This window comes from Octodon degus, unplaced genomic scaffold (genome assembly GCF_000260255.1).
Source record: "Octodon degus isolate 3935 unplaced genomic scaffold, OctDeg1.0 scaffold00325, whole genome shotgun sequence".
In the NCBI taxonomy this organism is placed as follows: Eukaryota; Metazoa; Chordata; class Mammalia; order Rodentia; family Octodontidae; genus Octodon; species Octodon degus.
This window is the reverse complement of record NW_004524901.1, coordinates 1356756-1366680: the sequence shown is the minus strand read 5'-3', so window position 1 is coordinate 1366680 and position 9925 is coordinate 1356756. Positions and strand designations below refer to the sequence as shown.

General features: G+C 36.2%; 1 pseudogene; it reads left to right on the top strand.

Annotated features, from left to right (window-relative positions):
• Positions 1-5026: 5026 nt before the first annotated feature.
• LOC101580882 lies at positions 5027-5963 on the top strand (annotated as a pseudogene).
• Positions 5964-9925: the final 3962 nt, after the last annotated feature.

Genomic DNA, 9925 nt, shown 5'->3' with positions numbered 1-9925 from the left:
CAAACTTAGGTTGTTAACCATCCAGAAGACAAGCTTATTGTTATTATCAAACGACTTAGGCTATTAAGCTTAACCTCACTATCTCTCTGCATTTCAAGCATCTTAGGCATATTTGGGCTATTAGAGCCCAAGTTGTAAATAAATGTAGAACATACTTGACCTTTATTATTTAAAACTCTCAGTCAAATTCTTCTCAGCTCTGCATAGAGGTACAATAGTCACTTAAGGAGTGGATCTAAAAGTTGACAAAAAGAAGGTTTTTGTCACTAAATTTACCTCCTTATTTCAGTACTCTTCCAGACTGAAGAAACCATGATAAAATATTTATAGGAATTTCAGTTTTGTGCAGCATTTCCATTATTCTTAACCATGATCAGCTTGGGTTCCAAGCCAAGCCTCACATGATGGGAAATGCCTTTGCAGAGATAAGGATTCTTCCTATAGGACCCAAATTGCCCCTCAATCACAAAGATTCATCCTGAATGACAAATCCGTGACTGAGGTCATAACAGTGGGTAACGACTTTCCTGAGCTGATCTTTAAACATTAGACTGCTACATTTGTGGGTAGTCAGTCTGAATCCCTACAAAACTTCAGCATGTCCTTCCCTTCAGCTACTGAAGCTGGAGACTTTCTACTTTCCCTCACTTTTTGTTATGGCTTAGATCTAAATTATGCCTCCAATATTATGTTTTGTTCGGAGCTGGATTTCTTGGCAGATGATTGGATCTTTGGCCACACTTCTTAGTAGGTTCATCCACCAATGAGTTCATAAGTAGGTGAGCTCTTGGGAGGTGAGGCCTGGTTAGAGGAGGTGGGTCACAAGATTTTGACCTTGGAGTGTGTAATCTTATTCCCTCCTTGTTTCCTGGGTACCACGAGGTGAACAATTTTCTTCCAACTTGCCCTCCCAATATAGCATTTTCCCCTGGTAACCAGCTAAACACAGATTGAAACATTTGCAACTGTTGGCTAAAATAAACCTCTCCTTTAAGGTACAAGTATCAAGAATTTTGTCAGTTATAGAAAAATAGCTAATACACTTTCCAATTGAAGCTGTGCTTTATTATTAATTTTTATTACCACTGAATCTAGTGCCCACATTAGTCTGTGATGATATATGAGTGGTGGGAAGTTGAGAAGGTGAACATTATTTAATCTTTCTGTTATAAAGACATTTAATTTTTGATGTTTTAAGTATCATTTAACTCCATTTTATTGGAAAGTCATATTTTCATATGTTTCTTTTTCTATCCAAATTATATTTGTACCCTTCATTGTTATGAATGGAGGCAACATATGAGATATTCAAAGAGCATATTTATGAAAAAAACTCATTTAAATTTTCTAGAATCATTTATTGAAAATTGTTCATCTTTGACTGTGTGCTGTTGAAACTGTTTTCTTATGTGCTGTGAAATGGAACTAGGTTGTTTCAAAACATGTCTAACACCAGAGAGATTTGCTCCCCACCTAGTCCTTCAGATATCCAATTATGCATAAGAAGCACGTCTATGAAGATCTCAATCCCAAGGAGAGTTCCTAGTGACTCACCTGGGATAAGGACATATGACAGCTTGTGCAAAAACCATGCCCTGGAGGCAACACACAAATGACACACCTCAGAGCATGCTTGGGTTTTTATAGTGCCTTCTTGACCTTCTGACTCTTCACATCTATTTCAACTGAAAAAGCAAAACCTTTTAGTTATCTCTCAAATACTCATCTCTTTATAACAATTTCTCAGTCCTTCCCAAGAAGCTGAAAAACATTCTTTTGTAACTCCTCTTTATTGAAATTTCTTTTTACAAAATAAGGTGAGTAAAAAGACCCTTGTTTCTAAAGGCATGCATGCTCATGGAGGTGTGAGATGTGTGTAGGTCACAGATGTGCAAAAGTTATGCACAGGAAATCCAGAGAGCACTTCCATGAAGCCTTTTTCCAATTATGGAAATATCTAGTTCAGTGGCTCTGGGAATAATTTGATTTGTCTTCAAAATTAATAGCCTTATCACTCAAATAAACTTTAAAAGAACACAAATTTCAATATATTATATTTTCTAAAAGTACTAAACATTTGAACATAGATGGATATTTCTATTATGTGTATCTTTTAAGCACTTGAACAGACATTTTTAGAATAACTTAACCATATATTTTACCCACATTCGATGGTCTCAGATATTTGTTTTCTTCATATTTTATTATCTATAATGTTTTTAAGTACTATAAATATAAGTAAAACACTGTATAATGAAAATGAGTTCTAAGATATGCTGAAATAAAATGTGAATAGACATAAAAAGGAATAGTTAATGGTCTGGCAATCTGCTAAAGTGCTTTTCAATGTTTTTGGATAAATAAAGTGTGGTAATATGGAGATGGAAAAATCTCTGCAATTGAAAAATCCAACAGCCATGGTGTAAAAAATTAAAATTAATGCAAATATATGAAATAATGTTAAAAATATGAGTCATTTTTCTCATTTTTAGTGGTTTTGTTTTCTTTAGAGCAGAATATATTTACTGGGAGAAAGAAAGCTTTTGTCTGAGAGAGAGACAGGAGAGGTGCCCAAGTAGGTTTTCCCAGGAATCTGTCTCTTCCATTGAATTTTACAGAGTAGGTTTTATTTTATATTACTTTATTTTTTACTTTTGTCTGGCTCAAGCTGCCTTAATGGTGGGTTTGATTAGGCATGTGGAGCTGGGGATCAAACCATGGTCCTCTGCACCTGACTGGGCTTGCCCAAGCATGTGCTTATACTACTGAGCTAACCCATGGGCCCCTAACTTCTGTAGAGTAAAACCACGTGGTGAAGCAGGTTTAAGATGGTGGAGAATATAGGAACTTGCTTAGGTGGCCATGAAGTGGGACAAATCTATGGTCAACCAATGAAATTACAAGCACCTTTGCTCAGGTAAAATTGATTAAGTCCAGGAACAAATGAAATGCGTCGCCTAGCAAGCAGGCATGAATGCAGGTAACAAGGTCTCTTCCTGTTGGGATTGGGTTAATGACTCTTTTGTTGCTCTTTCAAGATTGATATCTATTTTGAATATCAATTTCTGATGCCCATCCTTACTGAAGTATGTAGTTGCATTTGTTTACTCTTTTGTCTCAAGGTCTGGCCCATATGGTAGTGTCTGTCTTTTCCAAAGTTGCAAAGTCATCTTGTCTTCCATATTACTTCCTTGAAAGCCTGGCCCTGTCTAATTGCCTATAATATTTCTATCTAATTCAGCTGACTACAACATAACACCCTCTGAAGAAGTAACCTGAACTGTCATGAGGGAACCATGGGCAATGACCACTTTTTTTTTTTTTTTTTTTTTTTGCAGTACCAGAGATCAATCTCAGGACCTTGCGCTTGCCAGACAGGCACTTATGCGGCTGAGCTATCTCCCCAGCCCTGACCACTTTTTATAGTTACAAACTTTAAAAGGTTATTGCATTCCAGATCCTTCTACTTATGTTTCAATAAGTGTCCAATATATTGGATATCAAATCAATGGTATGTAAAATGTTGAGGTCCCCTAGACCCTACCTTTATTATTTTTATGGGAAGTCATTAATGTCTACTTGATGAAAATCATTTTTAACTGTATTCATACTTATCCTGCTGACATTATTTGGCCCATGCATGTTACTTGTTTCTTTGGCTTTGTCTTCTCCAGACTTAAAGCTATCCTGCCTAACCAAGATAACAGTGCCAAGCATTTATTGAAGGCATTTAGATAGAACCTCCGTAGAATATTTCTGACTGTCAGTCAACAACTATAACCTCTTTCATTTCTATTTTTTTTAACCATTTTGTGTTCCTTTTTCAAAAAAATAAAATGAACCATGTAAGGACAGATTCATGAAGCTTAAATCTCCTGCAAGAGTCTATCTCTTGACATCTACGGAGATACTGCAGGGAAGAAAGTACTCTGAGGATATCCACTCCCAAGCAGAACAACGTAGAGAGGTGGGTTACTTACACGCTGACAGCTTCTTGCTCTTTAGATTGTCTTTTTTTTTTTTTTTTTTTTTTTGTGGAATCGGGAATCAAACTCAGGCACTTGCACTTACCAAGGAAGTGCTTATTCCATTGAGCCATCTCCCCAGCCCTAGATTATCTTTACATACTAACTAGTTATGGAAGTGAATAATTAACACCATCCTAAAATATGGATATAAAATATTGTGTGTCATTGTGTTTGTGGATGGGTACTACATGCTTTAATAGAAAATGAAAGCTGATCGGAGTATTTGGCACCCACACACATTTAGCATTTTGGAAATATTTTATGATTATAAAATTTGATTAATATAATAAAAATTTGACCAAGGATAATGTAAAATTAAAAGGTATTATTCACATCTAATATAAATAACTTTGGGTTTCCCTTCATAGTGTGTTTTCAAGGCTTTAATGATATACAGAATGTGAAGCCACATTTTGTAACCATAAAAGTGTAATTTTGTACAGTGAAAATACTCACTGACCACAAGAGCAGTGTGGAATTTTGTCAGTGGAATGTTGAATTCACATATGAATATTGATCATGGTACAGAAGATTGTGGTTTTTACAAATCATATTTCATTAATGAAGGAAATAAACATGTATATAAAATGAATTTTTATCTTCAAGTTACTGTTTTCACTGTAAGACTAATTTTGCTGAATTTAAATGTAACTTTAAGTTGAAAAACAAATAATTATGTCCTGAAAATACAATTAAAACTTGGGATTTGAATGTTTCTCAGTTAAGTTGAAATACTCCTGACATAAGTTACCTAAAGTTGAAAATTTAGATAAGTTTTATGATACAGAGGTTGAAATTCCGTTTCAGATTGAATTTATTATTTAGCAATGATGACTAAGTGTACACTTTAATATCATGCAGAGTAGACAACCTAAAGAAAGTCCTTTATTTCAACTTGTGTTATATATGTAGACACCAATACATGACAATGTTTTTCCATTTCCCGTAATGATAAGACTTTTGGTGTTTCCCTACCATACCTGAAGCAATTGAAGACAATGGCAATAATGAATGAAAGCCACCCTGAGGAGTTCATTCTACTAGGTTTTGCTGACCAACCTTGGCTGGAGCTTCCTCTTCATTATTCTTCTGATAACATACCCCATTGCCATGATGGGAAACATCACAATCATCCTGGTGTCCAAATTAGATACCCATCTCCAAAGCCCCATGTACTTCTTCCTCTCCAACCTCTCCTTTCTGGACATGTGTTACATCACAAGCATTGTCCCTCAGCTGCTGTCTAACTTGCGGAGCTCTGAGAAAACCATCAGCTACCTGGGTTGTGCAGCTCAGCTTTATTTCTTTCATACAATGGGGGGCACCAAGTGTCTGCTCTTGGCTGTTATGTCCTTTGACCGCTATGTGGCCATCTGCAGATCTCTGCACTATACCCTTATCATGAATCAGTACATATGCCTTCTCCTAGTATACATAGTGTGGCTGACTGGGGTTACCTATGCTGTCTCAGAGGCCACCATTACCTTACAGCTGCCACTGTGTGGTGTGAATAAGCTGGATCACTTGTTGTGTGAGATTCCAGTTCTGATCAAGACCGCCTGTGGTGAAAAGGAGATCAATGAGCTTGCACTCTCTGTTGTGTGCATCTTTATGTTAGCTGTCCCTCTGTGTTTAATTCTTGCTTCCTATGCTAGTATTGGACATACCATATTTAAGATGAAATCTTCAGAAGGAAGGAAAAAGGCTGTTGGGACATGTTCCTCTCATCTCCTTGTGGTTTTTCTATTTTATGGTCCAGCCATTAGCATGTACCTTCAGCCCCCCTCTTCCATCTCCAGGGACCAGCCAAAGTTCATGGCTCTCTTATATGGTGTAGTGACTCCTACCCTCAACCCCTTCATCTACACATTGAGGAATAAGGATGTGAAGCAGGGATTAGGCAGGCTGGTGAGGGCCATTTTTAGCTCTAAGTGACAGTTTGTGGACATCAAGTGAATTTATTTAAAAATCAGAATAGCTTAATAAAAAATTCTGTTGTATCCATTAATTTCATGAAGGTAGTGTGGTATATACTTGCACATATGTCATATCTCTTAGGTTTTAATATTATTTGGGGAGTGACTATACTCATCTACTATGCACCATTATGAGTACTCTGTTTTCCAAAATAGATTGAAATGATTCTATGTGGGTTTCTACATATCAATATAGTAGCTTTTCTAAGTATAAAATATTAATAAAGCAAATTACAATATAATTACAGTAGTAACACTGCAGCATCCTGTAGCCATTTATTAGTGTGTTTCTAAGCAGTGTTACCTGGGACACATACTTTACTCTCCAGAGTTGTTCCAGGTATCCTGGATAGCCCAGTACCACTCTATATTTTGTGGGAAGCATCATATGCTTTAAAAGTTCATAAATTATAAATTCATCAATTTCATAATGCATACCTTGTTTTGCTTCTTTAACTATACTCTTTCAAATAGTATGCTATTAACAAATATATGTGAAGAGATGCTATCTGTTAATTAAAATTTTATCACTAAATATTGAGATGTGAAGAATAAATTAATGATGAAAAGATCAACACAACATTCTTCTTGAATATAAAGCTAAAGCTTCAAAATTATTGAAGGAACAAGGAAGACATTATAATAATAAACTACACTTTGAATTCATCTTTGTTCATAGATTGGAGTAGCAAAGAATGTCTTTTAAAACTGCAAGAATTAGGGCTGGTGAGATAGCTAAGAAGAGTAAGTGCCTGCTTAGACAAGCACAGGGACTTGTCCCTGTCAACACATGCCATGCCAGTCCCACCCCCAAACACAATGAGTCAGCCACTGTGATGGTGAATGGTAGTACATGCCTATAATGCCAGTGCTGGGAAGGCTGAAAACAGGAGAATCACTGGAAATCTGAGCTGCATAGTGAGATCTGGTATCAAGTACATAAAAAACAAAAGAAAACTATAAGAATCAGTGTGAAATCAAAATGATTTATATTCTGAATTGGAAAGAAAGTTAACTCAACAAACAATATGAGATGAATATTTTTTCATTAATGTATATATTTATTAATGTATCATATATGTTTTTATTAGTGTATCTTCAAATTAATGATTTTTTGTGCTCAAAATCTGTATTACTCAAAGTTTAAGGTGCTGAAACATAAAATTAATAGTGATATTATAAGATAACATTAATTACAACTTATAAGAACTAATTAACACACTATACAGTTATGTTCTGTTGGATTAATATGTTGAAATTTCAACATAATATCTAGTGAATAAAACATTGTGAGTAAAACAAAAAGTCATTCAGAGTTTTCTGTCAAGCCTTCTGGTATGAAAAGGAGTTAAGCAAATAGTTAGAATAAATTTCTTATTTTAGTTTTTTTTTTTTTGTATTGGGGATTGAACTCAGGACCTTGTGCTTGCCAGGCAAGTGCTCATTCTACTGAGCTATCTTCCCAGCCCCTCTTATTTTAGTTTTTATTGAAGCCAGTTGCAAACTGGATAGAAAGTTTGAATGGCAATAGTCATCTAGTGTTGATTCAGGTCTTGAGACTAATATATTTATTTTGGAGAAAATTAAGTAGTATTTTTTTTAGGTTTCTGGATTGAAATGAAATCTTTTCAAATATATAAGAAAACAAATTAAAATTTAAAGTCTATATTGTTAAATAATCACTTCATTATTTTATCAGTGAAGATATTCTCGGTTTATATTTTGTCAACTGGGACACTTACTATTTTAGTTTGGGGGACAATTTAAGAAAGGTTTGTATCAAAGCATAACCATAGAGACTTGTTACAGTTTTCACAGTGCTTGCTTCATTCATTCTCCTCCTTGCAATAGTTGCTGTGGGTACTAACTTTTACCCTGTGGGAATTAATAATTTCAGAATTGTGACATCCAGAATCTGAAAAGTCAGGACTTCTTGAATAATGTACAAAAATAGAAGGAAGAAGAAAAGTGAGAGAGATGGTGGAGAAACCCACTGGTATTTTGTATTATACTTTTTCCCATTTCCTACACAGGTTCAGTATTTGTCAGCAGAAAGCATATTTCAGGTAATTTTCAAGATCTATTGTAGGAAAATTAGATCTGAAGATAAAAGTGTCTCGAACCTTTGTGTGTAAAGTATGAGAAATCTTGAGGTTACTCTTACAGAAGATCAAAACATTTCTCATTTGCCAAGAAAGCTTTTCCAAAACAACAAATATAGTACAGCAAAGTATTTTAACCCTAGTTGAAAAAGCCCTAAAAATGCATTAGGAGTATTCTTTAAGGGACACATTGTCTGGTTGACCCTGGATTCAACCATACTAGAGAGATTTTCAGGTCTGCATAGCACAATTGTAAGGCAGGAAGTGCATTCTGCTCCACGATTCAGGTTTAGCAAATGCATTTTAGACTAAAAATGCCCAGTGTACTCAGTAATTGTGATATGTCAATGTGACTCCAGTAAGAACCAGGTTATTAGTAAATTCAAGGTGTGTCTGTGAGGGACTGCAACTTGATAAGAGAGGACACACCATGAATGTTGGGGTAACAAACAATATGCTCCTAGAATGTACAGGAAGAAAAAACCGTTTCTCATTTATTTGAAACCAGTGCAGTTCTTTGGGAAATATTTTTAATGCTGATCATGCTATAGCAAAGAGAAACACTGAAGTAACACCTAGGATTTGGAAGCACATTTGATTGTGACCACAGACATTGATAAAGGTCATTCCCATCTTATCAAGACTTGATCTCTGAAGGGTCAGCCTGATACCTCAATGGACCAAAGTGCCTGCGTAGGCAGAGTACAGTGGTTGGGGTTTGATCACCTGTGTTCCTTGCCCACCCCACCCCTGGGGTGAGCTGAAATAGTGATCGAGACTGGGAGTTGTGGCGCACCCTGTAATCCCAGCGCTTGGGCAGCTGAAAATATGAGTATCACTATGATTCTGATCTACATAATGAGACTCTGTAAACCCTGTCCTAAATAAAGAAAAAGAATAAAGACTTGTTCTCTGGTGGTATAGAGTTTATATGAGAGAAGAAAGTAGGAAGCACAGAAAAAGAATGGCTTGACAATTGTGTATTGGTTTATACAATGTGCATGGTGACCATGTATGCACCACATTAAGCAGCCATTTTTTTTTGGTGGAACTGGGGATTAAACTCAGGCCCTTGCACTTGCCAGGGAAGCACTTATCCCACTGGGCCATCTCCCTGGCCCCTAAGCAGCCATTTCTAATTGACAGGATCAGTCTGAAGTGGAACAAGAGCTATTATCTGGCAAACTAACTGAAGTATGCTAGCTGGGGTCATATTTTGCTATATTTCTCACCTCTTTTAGTTTCAATAGAAAATGTTTGCTGAGCATATCACCTAAGACTTTTAGAGACAAGACCCATCTAGAAACAGTAGCATTAGGGTTGTTAGTGATCTTAGGATGGGCCCTAGCCAAGGTGCCAAAGGTTGTCTTATTACAGAGTATTTACTTAAGTTGTGTTGAAATAGACTCATAATCTAGGCCTGGCTGTTCTGCCACATTACTCTGGCAAGGGAGTGAGAAAGTCCATCTGATGTAGGAAAGTGTGCAATGTATCCTTGGACACTCATAAAATCTTGTCAAGTGTTTGATAGTTTTACTTTCTTGGGGAAACTGTCTATAGATTTTTAAGGGAAAAAATCATTGCTAGCAAGGGCAAGGAAGCTAAGACTGGGATAATCAGCCTAAGAAGACATAAAACATCATGGGGAGTAGGTATGGAGGAATCCGGTGAACTCTGTCCTGAGACCTCAGCCATGCATGGATGGGTCAACATCCAGAATGACTAGCACATTTCTTCAAAGCTGGATGTTTGGCCCAGGCAAAATTTTCCAGCACATCTAAAGCTGTAGTTTCTAAAACTTGTAGAAATAGCAAAAATA